A 17,713-nucleotide genomic window follows, 5' to 3' on the forward strand; every position below is an offset into this window, starting at 1 on the left:
ATGTCCCGGCCATATAGTCCACAGAACTCCTGAGCACGGGGTAATGAAATAAGGGCAAATTTCCTGGCCAGGTGAAAAATTGGCAATAATTTGCCAATCAGTATTCAGTCACAAGCATTTTCGATCCTTTTTGAGTACATTTTCGACAAAGCCGTTTCACTTTTTTTGGGGGGGGGGGGAATGGGGATGGGTAAAAACGGTGAATTTGCCAAAACCATGTGAAACCGCTGCAATTTTGCTGATCCACGTGGTTTTCGCCGATGCTGGATTTTTTCACCAGGTTAAAAATCAGCACTGTGATTGAATATGGTCAGTCAAATTCGCCCAAAAAACTGTAGAAAATTGCACATTTTTCACCTGTCATTAAATACCCACCTTTAATTCTCCCCATGTCTTGGGGGGCGGCTGCTATTGTTGTTCCATCGGGACACCCCGAGCCCTAAATCCACCCCTGCCTATAATCAAGGTTGAACATCATCTTTTTACACAGTGTTATTACATTTTTACTTTTCCGCACCTACAATTACAGCTCATTTTAAATACAGTAATGAGGGTACGTACAGTCTTATGGTTATGTCACAGGTATCTCACAAACTAGCAGCAAATATTCCAGCCACACAGATGTTTGCTTTGTTTTGCTATGCTGTATCATTAATAAGAGTAATCAACATGACAGCATGAAGTAATCTCTGCAAACAAAAGATTGAGGTTACTGGAATGTGAGATTTTTTTTTTATAAATTAGTAAATAATTGATCAAGGAGTGAAAATGGAAAAAAAAAAAACAGCTACAAAAACGTGTTCCTGGTTTTTCAGTAGAGAATACAAAGGTTTTGTCTTCATTTTTCTTTTGTGTCCTTTATGTCCTGTTTATTAAACTATATGTAAAAGCTGTTATCATGCTAGCATGCTAAGTAAAGTTTCTTTCATTCAGCCAACAGCTATAACTGGTAAAATTGATCTGTGTAATCTGGAACACAAATAAATACAGGAAACATGAAAAAAGTATGTATTTTCATACAGATTTACCCTGGCCCTGTGGAGTGTATTTTTAATACATAGACCTGTTTTATGAATTGGTCACCCCTTTCAACTATCCATCCTCTGGCTCTATTAGTTTGCAGCTGTGCACTTATACACCTATACTTTATCTGCAATATGGTGCGTGACAATGCATAACACGTTTGCTGTAAATGATACTTTCTACTATTTTTTGTTCTTTTCTATGAAATCCTCACATGCCCAGTCAGTATTCGGAGACATTATTGTACTCTTCTTCCACAATAGTTTCAAGTTAAACAATTGGACCAGGTGATGAGGGATTAGGTAATTGGTAACTGTTGATTCTTGGGCAAATTAGACGGCAAATACAGTATGAGCACCAACTGGGGTAATATTTTCCCAAATTTTGGAATGAAGAATAGGATAAATAATCAATACATCACTGGGATTTAGCTTTTTTTTTAATTCAGTAATTTTTTATTGAGTTTGTGCATAAACATACAACAAACACAATAAGCTAATAATAATAGCAGCTGTGGGTGCATACTGTAAATGTAACAAATACAGAATATTTATGCAGTTGTTAGGGTACATATAGCAGTTACAGGGCACATAGTTTACTGCTGTATCACAAGTGTAGTAGCTGATATACCCGAGGCGCCATTCGGGAACATCACACATAAGGCAATACGGAATGTATACATTATATATGTCTTAGAAGAAAGTATACAGTACCCACCATTGTATAATGAAACTGAAAAAATATACATCGAAGTGTATTGCAGCATCAAAGCAGATTAAATATGTATACCCAGCTACTAAAAATAAAAACAAAAACGCAATAAACGAAATCCAAAGCAAACCTACCTCATAACCCCCCCACCCTGTACAACCCACCCCCAACTTAGGCATACTTGGATCCCATAAGATAAACCTACCCCGTTAACTACTACAGACTATAGGAAGGAAATAAATTAGTGTCCCTTAGCTAGAAGCAAGTCAAAACTACATCAGCAATAGGATATAGACATTTCTATGTTAGCCAAACTATGCCAAAAAACTAATCTACCCCTCCCTCCCCAACCACCCACACAACTAACTGACGGATAGCAGATATATGGACCGATCGGGGCGATGGCCATATAGCACCGTAATGGAACAAACGCACCCCCCATATACAGGATATTACCGCTAGTAATCAACTAGGGTATTAAAATAGTATCCCTAAGCCAGGTTAGACTAGAACCAGCCCTCCCTCAACAATTAGAAACATAACTTTGCTTTAATTCTCAGGAGCCAACTAAAATATTAATAAAAATGGACAGGATATATTAAAATGTGCATTAGTAGAAAAGTATTAAATAGGAAAATAAAGGAGAAAAGGGCTATGGCAACTGTTACGTGGTAACTGTCAGTCCGGCCATTTATCAGACCCAAGATATGACATAGATGTAGCAATCTCAGCCCAATGTATTCGAAAATAACCAGGAGAGCATCCAAAGTGTGTAAACAAGTAATCCGATAACCCCGGAGCCATCATCTGGAGCAAATCAAGGGTGTTTAGGTAGAGCACATAATTATTGAAGCATTTCGGTAAGGAGAAGTAAGGATCTTCAAACTTGGACAAGGCTGTTGTGTACTGTATGACCAGAGTGCGACCAAATATAGTATCCACAGGCATAGTCGGCTGAGCCTTCTTGACACACCGCTCAGATATAGAGGAGAAAAATAGGATATTCCCCTGTGGATCATCAGACATAGCGGAGGACCCATCTGTAGATGTGTGATCAGGGCATCCAGAGGAAGACAGGGCATCCACTGGTATAATGGCAGTCATGTTGAGAAGCCTCTGCGTAGAGGCGTAGATAGCCTGAAGGAGTTGTTGCTCATCCATATTTCCAGTGAAGTATTCAGAGCAGTGAAAAGCCCAAGGCCGCTGCAAGGGCACAGAAGAAACCTGTGTTGGCTATCACACCGCCAAGCACTGTAATATAACAAGTGGCTGTAAGAGTATAGGCCGCGGAGCCAGGAGACCCGCAGACTGCAGATATTAATAGGAACTTTAACGTACAGCACTACCAGATATCTTATATTCCAGCAATTAAGAGCAGGAGCAGCTGTTTTATACCAGAGAACTGAAGTCTCAGTAGGAAAGTTCAGCAATATGCACCGTATATTAGATTAGCAGCAGCTGCTGTATTTGTATAGCAAACAATACAGATTCTAATGACTAGTGCTGGCTATAGCTAAAACATCAGGTAGCTCAGGTACCAACTGGTATTATTCAGGATAATTGATATATAGCAAGTAACTTAAGTTTTGGTAGCCTGAAGTTCAGGGCATTGAGATTGCTGCAATCAACCCTGTTGTATCAAAGCAGACTGCAGAAGTGAGAGAGAGAAAAAGGACCTTAAGGAGCCCATACACGCTCCGATCCTGGCGGTGCGATGTGTGCTTTGAGGTGCGCACACCTCATCGCACAGTACAAAAAGTATAGGTGCCCATACACGCACCAATTTTACTGTGCTATGCGTTTTTGACTGTACAATGGTTCTATACAATTTTCCTGCCAGAATGCGATGCGATGTGTATTTTGATGCATGCGATGTGATGCGATTAACCCATGTTTGTACTGTTAATTTTCAGATGTAGTCTAAAAAGTACGTGCTGAACATACTTTTTGGAGCATACGATATTGGACTCCCGGGAACGTGCGTCGCATCGCTTCCGCCCATAAACACGCTATGATAATTGTATATGCTATGCGTTTTGTACTTTAAAAGTACAAAACGCATTAGATAATTGGTGCGTGTATGGGCACCTTAAGTGCTGCACATACTTTTTGTACTTGCTTTTCATCACATCGCATCGCATTGCATGCACAAGGCATGCAATGCGATGTGATGGATGCTATTTTAGCCCAGAACGCACGCCGGGATCGGAGCGTGTATGGGCTCCAGCAGCCTACACAGCAAGAGAATATGTCACAGGGCAATTGGCAGTCCCAGCATACATTCCCAGCAAGCAGCGTGTGATCGCCATAAACCACTTGCCTTCAGACAAATCTCCACTCAGCTGCAGCCTCAAGCTTCCCGGCGGCGGTGGGTCCCCCGATGTGCAGGGCGGGTGCCCACAGCCGCACAGCCCAGCAGTTGCACCAAGGCGCGCCACAAGCCCCAGAGCCCGGACCAGACGACCAGGGCAGATTATTATAGAATAATCTGCTGGTGGGATGCAAGCCAAGCAATTTTAACTATAGGAGGGTAGCTGTGGGGCAGAGCCCCCCCACCCCCCGGTACTTGTGAGCAGCTTACAGCGGTCCAGGCAGCAGGGATCATGTAGTGTGCTGTGGGGTTCGATCAGCGAATGGGATATCATCGACGGGGTCCCTGCGGCAGATGGGGACTAGTAGCCCTACTAGTTCCCATCTGCCGCAGGGACACCGCTGATGATATCCCATTCACTGAACTTACCCCGCAGCACACTACATGATCCCTGCTGCCTGGACCGCTGTAAGCTGCTCACAAGTACCGGAGGGTGGGGGGGGGCTCTGCCCCACAGCTAGCTTCCTATAGTTAAAATTGCTTGGCTTGCATATAGTTAAAATATAGTTAAAATAGCTTGGCTTGCATCCCACCAGCAGATTGTTCTATAATAATAGTTTGTATGAGAGTGTATCACTGACAGTCTTCTTAATGTGTACATGTAAACAGAAACCAAAAAAGGACAAGAAAACCAATGTGTAGTAATTTCAGCACATCAAGGGTGGATCAATCATGAACCATAAGAATTCTATAAGGTTAAATAAGCTTAGCACACCTCACTCACATCAGTGGTGGGAGAGCTGAATATATGAAGGTATTTTTTATATTGCTAACAATATACACCAATATATGAGGGGAGTACCAGACTCACACATATACTGTATATAATACTTTCTTTAAATTCTCTTATGGATCAGAAGGTAATGGGCATGCCCTACACCAGTGGTAGCCAACCCTAGCCCTCGAGAGCTACCAACAGTTCACATTTTCCAGACAACCTAGCTGCTGCACAGCTGCACTCATTAATCACTGACACATTTTAAAAGCTACACAGATGGAGCTAATTAGCTCACTTGTGATTCTGTGAGGAGACCTGCAAAACATGCACTGTTGGTAGCTCTCGAGGACTAGGGTTGGCTACCCCAGCCCTACACTCACAGGATCTATACAATTTAGAGTCACATCAAGGTATCTTTTGTATGTCAGGTGTGAATACCCAAAACTGTTTGTGGTGATGCTATAAGGTATCTTTGAGCTACAGTAAGTATCCTCTCACTTTTAATGTCTGGCTTATGTTCATCCAATCTATTATGAGCCAGAAGTTGCGTGGTTGAAAAAGATACAAATGTATTCACAAAAGAATCTTACTTCCTCCATATCAAAGGAGTCCGATATATACCAGTGAAAGTCCAAAACTTCATATCGTCAATAGAATCATAAAATGCATACAGTATTAAAAACAACCAAAAATAACATATAAAAAATGTAGTTAACAAAAATGGCAATCTTATTTTTGGTTGTATTTTATTTTATGTATATATTTTTTTATAAAAGAATGCTACACTATTAGGTTTTTCCCTTTTGGGAGTTTCCTTTTTTTTGTAAATGAATATCTGAAGCTCCTGGATGGATCTATAGGTACAAATAAATCCCACCATGCATTGAATGCTAATCAAAGAGAGGTATATATACCATTATATCCATGGGCAGATTCAGGGGAAGGGCACGTGCCCCCCTGTCATTTCAGACATAGCTCATTTTAGAGCTGAGGACCAGGGCTTTTCAACGAGCCCAGCCCTGTGTCGCTAGCCCCCTGGGAACTGGAGATCTCGCCAGACACAGCTTAAATGTTTTCCCCATAGGATAACATGGGACCCGATAATTCTGACCCCCACTCGCTTCAGACGGCTGCCATTTCACCCGCGGCATCATAGAAACTCGTGGATCTCATACCAGGCAGGTGCAGGTTCCGGAGTAAATGAGGGTAAACAGAGTTTTTTTTATTTCTGCTCATGTTCTTTAAAGGCAGATATAGCCGGTTAGACAATATAGCTGGTTAAAGGGAGGGGTTGGTTTTCTTTCCCCCTCACACCAGAAAATGCATGGACTAGGCTGGTGTAAAAGGGGCCAACCTGAAAATGTTCCTCCATGATCCTGGGACAATATTCGCTGGTAAATCCCTGCATTTTCTGGTGTGAAAGGGGTATTATTTCAAATAGCCGGGACCTGCAGTGCTCTGAATACAGACTGCCAGCCCCCCGCTCTCTGCCTGGCTGTCACTTCTGCCTGGTGGTGGCTGTCCCCCAGTTACCGCAAGCATGTATTCCCCCTTGGCAATGAGCATGTAATACCACATGGCAATGAGCATTGAACCCTTGGCAATGAGTATGGAACCCCTGGCAATGAGCATGGAACCCTTGGCAATGAGCATGTAGGTAAGCAGCACTTTTTTTATAGGCATTATGGTGTTTGGCATAATACATAATGGACATTATGTTGTGTGGCATGAACATGTAATGGGCATTATGGTGTACATTTTTAATGCGTGTCTTTGGCGCGCAATGTCCCTGTTTATGAAACATATTGTGAATTTTGATTTAATCTCTGTGGCACTATGTGAATTTTGGCTCTATTTGTGTGGCACAATCCATGTAACATTATATGAATTTTGGTTAAATCCATGTGGCATTATGTGAATTTTGGCTCAATCCGTGAGGCATTATGTTTATTTTGGCTCATTCCATTTGGCATCATGTTTAGTATAATGCAGGGACGTGCAGTCAGGGGAGGCAGGGGAGGCAGAGCCTCCCCTGTCATTAATGAGCAAAATAATAAAATAATAGAAAACAAATACATATGACACATATAATGTGTCATACATGTATGCTTTTTATTATTATTAACATTTTTATCTCCCATTTTTTTTTTACAGGCTTAGGAGGCACCAAGAGCGGTGCCTCCCGCTGATAATGGTAAGGGTCCAAAACAGGGGGCGGGCAGCGGGCGGCTCTGAGCGCCGGGCTGTAAAAGCCCATTCAAAAAGCTCTAGAAACGGCACCTGTTGAGGTGCCTCAGTGACAGGGACGTGCTTTCTGCCTATAAGAAAGTACGCCCCTGTCACTAAGGCAGATGTGATTGGACAATCACATCTGCCTCAGTGACAGGGGCGTGCTTTCATATAGGCAGAAAGCACGTCCCTGGCTGTAACTGAGGCACCTCAACAGATGCCGTTTCTACAGGCAGAGGTCCGCTAATTTCTTCTGTCGCCGCGCGGGCCAGGCTCCTCACTGCCTGCTCTCTCGCTGCCGTCGCCCTGCTCCCCGCTCACCTCCAGAGGAGGGGACAGAGACAGCGGGCAGAGAGCCAGAAGAATCCGAGGGGAGCAGCTGGGACGGGGAGCGGACGCAGCCGTCATGCGGGAGATGGCTGAAGCTCAGGACCGAGTCCCTCCCGCCATAAGAGTCACTCATGTCCCCAGCGTGGGAGGAACTGGCGCAGACAAGAGCCCGCCGTGCTAGTCACCAGCACACATTGAAGATGCCGGCGCATCGTCCCAGCACCACAGTCTGGTCCGCTGCGCAATAATCCCTGTTGAGGAGGGAGAGGCAGACAGGAGCTGCAGCAGCCAGCAGCACAGTGAGAGATGCCACAAAGCCCACACCTGCCAAAAGGTCAGAGGTATGTTGGCAATTATTATGTTGGCACTGCCATGGTGGAGCCAGCGCCAACGTGCTTTGTGGGGAGCATCAGGTCCAGGTTGCTTCTGCACTGACAGGCAGGAGCTGCTCTGCCGGTCTCTGCTGCTTATGCAGGCCGCAGCTCCCACACCTGCCTGTCAGTGCAGACGCAACCCAGACCCAGTGCTCCCCACAGAGCCCGTTGGCGCTGGCTCCACCATGGCAGTGCCTCACCAACCACTAACCTCACCGCACGTCCCTGGTATAATGGGGTCTACTTTTTTGTTGCATAATGTGTAGAAGTTGTATATGGTGTGGTACACTACACTCAGGGACACGCCTCCTTTTGAGTGGCCACACCCCATTTCCCGGAGTGCGCCTTCAACGCGCGCACAACTGCATCCTTCACGTTTATCGCCAAGGTGGGCCTGTGTACCTTAAACGCCAGGTGTTGCACGCCATCCAGGTATCCCTGCACCCGGACGGACGGCGAGTGCAGCGTCATCTGACGCTGCGGACGCAGCGTCATCTGATGCGGCGGGGGACGTTGCCGGGCAGCGTCCCAAGCCTCACTCTGAGGCTTCCGCCCGGCGGCCAGGTACGCGCACGCCTGACGTCAGGGATAATGTGTATTTTATTATCCCTGACGTCAGGGATAATGTGTATTTTATTATCCCTGATCTCTGACATAGAATGAGGGAGAAAAAAGTAGGTACCATGACAGACCATCATACGTGTGCGTTTATGTGTAAAGAAGCATGCTGCCTCCTACGTAAAGGTTTCTATTCAAAGAAAAAAATTCTCATTGTGATTTCACATTTTGTTTTCCTGCTCACTACACAAAGAATGGAGAGGACCTTGGGTAGATGTAAAATAAAAGAATTCAGTTCTAATCTCTGGTATTACACTGTAGCAAATGTAAAGCTCGGTGCATAGCACACATTACAAAATACCAACGCTACCTACAATTTATACATACGCTATGGGTACAGCAGTGTTGCCAATAAATTTACCTTAGTTGTACAAATAACCATTATTATTTTTTATCTGCTGATTTAATTTCTGTGAGTTTTTAGCTTTTTTATTTGTTTAATTCTAACATGTTTTCTTAGTTGCTAATGGGGAAAAAATGAATAAAAAAATGCTTTTGGTCTTCTAATATATTATGTAAGCATGTATAATAAATACTGAAGGTAATGCTTGTAATGATGCAGATAATACATTTATTTGCGTTGATGATACATGGGCTGACCATAAGACTGCCAATGTGGGTGGCTTTGTGTGAGGTCACCCAGGTGGTTTTGGAAGTGGTATGAGGAGCATAGAGAGCGAGAAATGTGGTAGGTAAAACAGAGGTTGCTACATCAAATTTAAGTAATGAGGGGAGGGGAAAGATGAGATTGTAGTTGATTATGAATCTGGCAGCAGATGTTCTATACAAATCTAGCTCACTACATCCCGTCTGTTTCCATGGTGACAGAATAAGTAATTATTGAGCCCAGACGCTCCCCCCTTCTTTCTCCCTCCCCAGCAAGGTGAAAGCAGGGAATGAATTTGAACTCTCTCTCTCTCTCTCTGAGCTTGATGTATGTCACACAAGGCAGCAGAGAGAGCAGAGGCAAAGACACGAAATGTAATTTAGTGCTGTATAAGCCTGGAAAAGGACTGTGTTTTTTTCCCCCTTTTTATTAAAGAGAGGAAGGTCTCTGAAAGGATCCTGAACAAATAGGCAGGAATTTCCCTGGAATGGAAATTGGCTGTGATTGGCCCATGTAAGCATGTCCCTTCCTATCAGATCACAGCTGGTTCAGCAGCACAATAAACATAAGCACAGCTACACGCTTATCTTTTTGTACTTATACTGTACAGCAGTAGTAGACATACACATAAAAGGGAACTCCTAGCACTGGACACAGGTTTCACCAAAGGGTTTTTGTCAAGGATATTATGCAGCTGATGGGAGTCAATTATTACTAGGAGGAAGATTACTATAGCACAGCACAATGGATCAGCGAGAGATGTGTAAGTACAGCACACATGACTGCTAGGTAAACTGTCAGGATGAAAGTAAACAGATCCTTCCGTTTGTATAGTCAGACTGAGCCATAATGTGCGCAACATCTTTTCAGATTAAGCTTTGCATAACTTAAAGTGACATTTTTGCATTACGTGTATTGTGTAGTTAAACATCATTTTTGCCAAGTTGGTCTAAAATCAGACTGTTACCTAGTTTTACTTGCTTTATTATATCTATGATCTGTAGATGTATTCTGTTGTAAATGACACTTTTATGTACTTTCTAGTAATATGTGTGTAGTAAATGTATCTGCTAGAATTCAAGCAATTGTCTGTGTGGTATATTTAGCCAGAATTCAAAGACTCTTTTGATTATTGATTGGTAACTTATTGGCTGTTGATAGCACTTGCTTAATTGTATATCTGCAGTGAGTGTAACGGCAGTGTATACAAGCGTACACGTGGTAACTTCTTGGATTTTTTTTTTGTTAATTGAATTCTGAGCATTTATATTGGGATTCACTGCTGACTGAACTGCATTTTGTTTAACATGTGAAGTAAAGTAAGGAAAATACAGTCAAACAACGATGACTTACTTTGCTTGTTTTTGTTCAATGTCTAAATTAAATAAAGCTTTATAATTCAGCAGTTAGAAATGTGAACAGCTACTGTATAGAGAGCAGACTCTTTGTCTTGTCAGTAAATCAGAGCCAGTCCATTACATTACTGGATCATGTTATACTTCCTCCTTTGACTCCATTGGAATTGTTAACCCTTCCTAGTAGGATGGGCAGTTATATCCATTTTAATCTGATTGTGTTAATAAAATATTATTACTTTGCTCTGTGATGTACTGTATCCTACATATGTTCCACAAAGCTATAGAATGACTTTTCGTAGAGACTAATGGTAATGTAGAATTGTTCTGTGCAGTGCAGAGACAAACATTGCTTTAATGATCACTATCCAAACATATAGCAGGTGGAAACATCTGCATGATGAGAGTTCAGTAAGTATACTATTACCTTGTGGCTCTTTCTTGTGAAGCACTCTTCACATTGCGTTGAGAGCCCTCTGAGTATTTCTTGGAAATGTGTGTGTCGGTTTTGCTTGCTTCATCTAGTCTTGCTTTAATATACCTTAGTAAGAACATCTAAGCACACCACGTTTTACCTCACAGATACAGTAGGGCTGATCTAGATTTACAGCAGTAATAAAATTGAGAAATTGGCTTACGTATATCTGTTTTTGTGAAACCCAGAACTTTGTTTTAAGCCCCAAGCAATCGTGTTTTTCGTAGAACAAAAGATGATCTATCCATAGGAAGAATAAAATGCTGGGTGATCTGTAAACCAGTGACTGTGTCCAATGTTTTTGTTTTTGTGTCACTTTTTCAAACCCAAATATTAAAATGAGGCTTTGCACGCCTTTGCTTCCTGAAGTCTCCCTCACTGAGATCTCATTGATCCTGTGATGAATTTGGTGTGGTTAATGACTCTGTGACATGGTAATGTCACTGTGGTGTGGTGATTGTACAATATGAAATGAATGCTTGTCAATCCAGCTGTTACACCATAACGTAAATAGTTACAGTTCCCAAATAGCATCATTCATTTGACTAGTCTATGGGCTGCGAATAATCCAAGTATTTGTTCAATGTTATGGTTACTGTATTTTATATGTTTATTTTGAATATTTTTATAATATTTAGCAGGCTACCACTATTTTACAACATAGAAAAAAACAAGCCCAGTTTATACATTATAAAACTAATTAAAGAAAAAAGTTAAATACAATTTAAATTAAGATTATAGTAACTCAAACACAAATTCAGTAATATTTCTAAATTGAGCAATACCGTACATGATAAAGAGTTTTCCCCCATTTACATATGTCTCATACAAGGTCTATCCACAAAACCCAAAACTAACTTTCCAAAGCAGCAGCAGCAGCAACGCAAGTTTTGCAGGTGTCAAGTGGTTAAACGTACTGGGGAAAAAAATCCCCCAGCAAGTAGTTAAAGGGGTGTATTATTCATCTAGTATTAAGTAATCAGTTTTGAAGTCCAGTAAAAGAAAGGAAATACTTACTACGTTCAGTTTTAATATTTTCATTGGATCAATGTTTCCCAAAATTGGTCCACGAGACACCCTGTCCAAACTTTTTTAAATATCCTTATATAAATACAACTAGTTAAATCAATGTGATATACTTAATAATTCACCTGAGTTCAAACATGGATACTCTAAAAGCCTTTTTGGGGAGCTGTGTGAACTGACTTGGCTGGTATTGCATGTGATATATTGTATGCAAAAGGGCCACATACGATATATAATATGTGATCCCACCATCTGGGAAGGTCCAGGATCATGGACAACTTCTCCAAGGGGAGAAGTCCCTCTATTGCAGGGGCGGAGAACCTTTTTTTGTGCCAAGGGCCGTTTGTATGGGGGAAAAATCCTCCGGGGGCCATATGTAAAAATGTATCTTACAAATTGTCCTGCTGCAGCCGTCCCACGTTCCAGAGGCTGCCGCTGAATAGGACTGATAATCTCCGGCTGCTGTTGATTTAAGAGGAATCTCACGAAAACTACCAACCTCTAGCGAGAATTCCCCTGTACTTGACTCCTGGCAAAGCCGCTGGGTGGGTGAGCGGGCCACTCAGACTGGCTACGGGGGCCGCATATGGCCCCCGGGCCTGAGGTTCCCCACCCCTGCCCTAGTGTATGGCCAGTTTAAGAGTAATCCCATATATCCTGTTGCAACACCAAAAATAAATTAGACTATATTGTTGGACCAGAACTAATGGAAAAAAATGTAGCTGTTATATTAGTTAATGATATTTGAAACTAAGTTGTACATAAGATTTTTTTTCATATACAATTAATAAAGGTTGCCTTTCTGATCTTAAGAATACGGATATCTAGGTAAATTAGTGTTTAGGGAAGGAAACATCAAGCAATTTACTGCTTTCATGGCAGCGAGAGACAAATGCAGACTCCAAAAGGTAGTCAGAACTGCGGAGAAGATAATCGGGACAGACCTTCCCTCTGTCCAGGACCTGTACGTGTCCAGAGCAAAAAAGCAGGCAATGAAGATAGTCAAGGACCAACTACATCCTGGCCATGGCTTGTTTAACCTGCTGCCTCCAGGCTGACACTACAGGGCTATTCCCACCAGGTCCACCCGAAGCCTAAAAAGTTTCTTTCCTCAAGTGGTTCACCTGTTGACAAGTGAACTCATGAACACCTCACTGTCTAGTCGTGCCATAACCCTTTACACATAATCTAACACGGTGTCCCCTCGGAATAACTTTCTATATGACTGTACATGTTCCCCCACCTGTTTATACGGTTTATTGTTTATACTGTATGCTGTTTACTTGTTACCTACCTGGCTGCTGCACAGCAAACCGAAAACAAATTCCTAGTATACGCAAGTATACCTGGCCAATAAATCTGATTCTGATTCTGAAATAAACTTCTAGAAATATACTTGCATTTTAAGTTTAGTGAGCCATTTCCTATGAGAACGCAAGCCTGTAACTTCTGGTTGCTGCATTTTGCAAGTCATCTTAGAATGGGCCAAATCACATCAATATAATTTAAGAAATAACAGGTGGAATAATACAGTACATTGATTTAGAAATGCAGACTCTTATTGCTATGGGACACTGTATTTGTTCCTAAATACAGAATAATGGTATTATTAAGCAGGATTCATTTCAATGTTAATGGTCAGTGTCCAATGCTGTAATGACCATATGACCCTGTTGCTCTGCCCCACCATCAGTCGTATGGATTTGCGAAGTTTAGTCACCAGCAGCTGTGGTAAAATTGACCGAACCTCTCTTCTTTGTACTATCAGAATCTAAGAATAGGGGTATTTATCAGTAGACTACTCTTAGTACGAAATCTCTAAGACTTCTGGGGGGATGTTTTGTTTACTCTTGACAATGGTTATTAATAACCTTCGGATTGTGCTAACACTGCTACAATTAAATATGTTCTAACTTCATGAAAATATTGATTCACTTTCTACATGAAAAATTTACAGTAAAACCTAATAAACCATGAAGCAGTGCGGAAATCTCAAACCTGGGGGGATAATTTCTGTTATTCGTAATTTAAGTGAAAGTGTTGTAGCAAGTTTCATTCATTTTAGTCATCGTTGCTGTTATTGCCTCCAATATTGGTGCTTGGTTACGTATTTATTTATTTTTGAATCCAGGCAATCATTTTAGTTGGCGCTGTTATTTCCCTTCACAATAATAAATGTGAGGTTTTTATTACAGACCATTACAATTAGTTATGGTTTGGGGACAAATTATACTAGTTTGAATTAATTTCATCCATTCATACAGTTCACATTGTTTAACACATTATTTTTTTTTGTAACTACATAGGTTTGTTTTATGTTACATACAGTATCAAGAAATAATGCATCCCAAGAACCAAAATGTATGCATGCAACATACACGAATGTCTAGGCCATTAAATAAAAATGAAATTTGAATCTGTGAATTCAATTTTTCACAGAAAATGATATGTGTAACGGTGTATAAAATCTATCATGTAGTGAATCTAGTGCTCGGAGGCCCAGAGCTGAGAGGAGCGGCCCAGAGAGGTCCGAGAGGCAGTGCTCGGAGGCCTGGAGCTGAGAGGAGCCACCCAGAGCTCGGAGGCCCAGAGAGGTCCGAGAGGCAGTGCTCGGAAGCCCGGTGCTGAGAGGAGCCACCCAGAGCTCGGAGGCCCAGAGAGGTCCGAGAGGCAGTGCTCGGAGGCCTGGAGCTGAGAGGAGCCACCCAGAGCTCGGAGGCCCAGAGAGGACCAAGAGGCAGTGCTCAGAGGCCCAGAGCTGAGAGGAGCCACCTTCCCAACAAAGTTACATGTGTTAAATACATTTTTCACTATTTGGTGGCACATACAGTAGGGGCAATAGCAAACGTTTGCTTTGGTGTCTTTAGAAGGTGGTATAAAATGAAATACAGGGCATTATAATTTTACATAATATGAATTTGGGCACTGTAATGTGGCACAATAAGAAGCTGAGGCATTTTAGTGTGGCATAATATGAACATTGAGGACACTGTAATTCGATATGACCTGGGATCACTGTAAGGCATACTATTAGGGTACTGTGTTGCATAATGTTTCCCACAGCTCTACAGTGTGACCTAATGTAAGCTAGGACACTCCTATGGTTCAGCAAATATACCAGGTTACTATACACAGCCGATGCAGAAGAATTGGGATAATGCCCCATTAAATTGTTGCTACTCCCCTGTTTGTTGTCAAAGTATTTGGGTCCAGATTTTGTTTTGCTCTAACAAGAAAGAATGTGTTGGAAAGTGGCTTTGAATAGATGAAGCAAGTATACCTACAGTATAATGAAACAGGTGCTTTGGGAATAGGATGAAACCAAACTTGGTGTGCCTAAAGGTCCCCATACATTAGGGAAACTTCTCCAAGGGGAGAAGTCACCCATGATCCCTCCTTGAACCGCCCGGAAACCCCTGGGCAGCAGGACTGCATACTATACACTATATGCAGTCACTTTGCATAAGATGTATCGCAGGCATGTCCAAACTATGGCCCTCAAGCTGCTGTGAAACTACAAGTCCCATAGTGCCTTGCCACTGTTTTGCTATTAGGGAATGCTAAAACTAAGGTAAAGCATGCTGGGATGTGTAGTTTCACAACAGCTGGAGAGCCATAGTTTGGACATGCCTGATGTAGCATATTCAATCCCAGCCAAGCAGGTGCGATCTTCAGGCTTTGATGCGATGCACATAGGAATGCGCATAGGACCTAATGTCAACAACATGCAATTTTGGATGCTTTTCATGACATTTATCGCTGCAATCGCATACAAAGTGTCCAACTCTCAAGTAAATTTCCCTAGTGTATGGGCACCTTAAGCAACTGCATTGGCATTGGAAGGGGCTGGGCACTGCCTGCATCACTATTATTGGAGCATGCTCCATTTATTCTGTTGCTGTGGCAGTATACTGTAGTTGTCAGGAGTAGTTGCAAATAATGAATATTATATAGCTCTTTTTCCATTTTGCTCCTATGGAGTGCAAATTTTTAATTGTATTTGCCAGTACTTTTGTCTTTTGTTGTGGTGATTCATCATTTTTTGAGAGGTCAGATCACAAGGTATTTTGGTTCTATTATGACAAATCAGATAAGTAAACTATGTCATGCTCTGTATTTAAAAAAAAAACCAACATAATATTCCCTTCTCCTACACCCTATGCCAGCGGTGGCCAACCCGCGGCTCCCGAGCCGCATGCAGCCCCCTTATAGTGTGCGGCTCCTGTGTCCTGTCCCCTTGTAGACTGCTCCCGGGACAGGGAGAGACAGAGCTGTGTCCCCCACGGGACACAGCTTCCCCTGGTGCAGAGATCAGCTAACTGATCCCTGCACCGCTAATGAAGCAGGGAGCGGCGAAGCTGCGGTGGACGGAGCGGGGTTTTGAATTTGGCGCCAATTAGTCTGCCAATTCAAAACGCCGCTCGCGGCGGTTTGAACCTCCCACCATCCGGGAGCCGTCAGGGCGGCCAATAGGAAATGGCTGCGACGAGCCAATCAGTGCTTGCCACGCCGTACTCCACCCCGCCCCCGGCGTCTAACGTGAGACGCCTCCGGGAGGGCGAAGAAGAAGACGGCTCCACGCCGGCGGAGCGCAGGAGCGCTACTGAAGACGCGAGAAGCCGCCGGAGGGCGGCGCAGAAACCCACGGCGGGGAGAAGAGGTCCGGCGGCCGCTGAAGAGGCCAGAAGACGCCGGGATCAAGACAAGATCACCGGCACCTTCGGCAAGAAGAAAACATCCGGCGTCGCCGCTGGCCAGCGGCAGAAGAAAGAAGATGGTGGCCGGAGAGGCCAGCGGGGTTAGGATGCAATAGAGCTGACGAAGCTCCCCCCCCATGGCCTCTCCCAACACCAGGTAGAGGCCTTTGGCCACCTACCCCCCATCCACCCTAGACCACCGGGTTGTCGGGCACTAGGCCTGTGGGCACATTCAGGCCCTTCCGGCCTGTGGGCGCATTAGTCGGGCTCTCTTGGCCCGTGGCTCATTTGTTTGTTGGGCCCTCCTGGCCCCTCAGAGAGTAGGTGGGCCCTTTAGCTAGGAAGCTGCGCCTTCCAGCATATGTGTTGCACTGTGGGGCATATATGTCTGGCACTGGGTGCACACCTGGCACTGTGGGGGGCATATCTGGCACGGGGGCATAAAGTTTTTTCATGTAGCCACTCCCCATTGTGTCATATGACCATGCCCCTGGCCACTCCCCTGACCACGACTTTAGGTGCGAGCATTATGTCGGCTCTTTGGCTTGACTGCCGATATTTTTCGGCTCTTTAGCTCTGACCGGTTGGCCACCCCTGCCCTATGCTTTAGTATGCATTGTAATACAAATATTTATTGTGGGTGGAAAACATGTAAGAGGTGCAAAGAGATTAAGATTCCGTAGGGCATGTTCAAACAGAAAATATTTAGCAGATAAAAAAAAGCATATGTAGGCTACATGCAAAAGCAGCCAGTATTTACCCTGTGAGTAAAAATAGTTTCTCTACCCCTTGCATTGCATCATGTATTATCCAGGTGAAAAGTTTCTTGATTCATTTGCTTTGCTCCCAGCTTACAATAAATGCAGTATTTATCTGTATTGCACACTTCCCAACACTAAATATTTTAAAAACAGGGCACTAACCCACCCACATGGTCATATTGCCATACAGCTAGGTCAAACCTCTTTACCCATCGTAAAATTAGCATTTTTTATATTTGCACAGTATGTCAAAGATTGTGGATGTGGAGGTGTGAAACACTGTAGTCTTTGCTTAGCAAGTGTAGAATTTTTTGCCTTAGTCATAAGCAACAGAGCACAGAGAGGGAAAGACAGTGTATGGCCAGGAGTTAGCAGATGATAGGGTGGAATATGGATTTTATTCCTATAGAGGACTTGG

At 43.1% G+C, this 17,713-nt stretch overlaps 1 protein-coding gene across 5 annotated transcripts in view; it reads left to right on the forward strand.

Annotated features, from left to right (window-relative positions):
* Positions 1–17,713, forward strand: part of ELMO1 (engulfment and cell motility 1) — a 466,589-nt gene that overhangs the window by 349,988 nt on the left and 98,888 nt on the right. The window contains exon 1 of one of the 5 annotated variants that reach the window (XM_083188480.1): positions 9,327–9,494. The exons of 3 other annotated variants lie outside the window; for them this stretch is intronic. The gene's annotated coding sequence lies outside the window, so the exon portion shown is untranslated. Of the gene's footprint in view, positions 1–9,326; positions 9,495–9,526; positions 9,745–17,713 lie in introns of those variants that run through there. One more of the 5 variants, XM_083188478.1, reaches the window with a different exon arrangement.

Source organism: Crinia signifera, chromosome 5 (genome assembly GCF_055691185.1).
Source record: "Crinia signifera chromosome 5, ASM5569118v1, whole genome shotgun sequence".
Taxonomy (NCBI): Eukaryota; Metazoa; Chordata; class Amphibia; order Anura; family Myobatrachidae; genus Crinia; species Crinia signifera.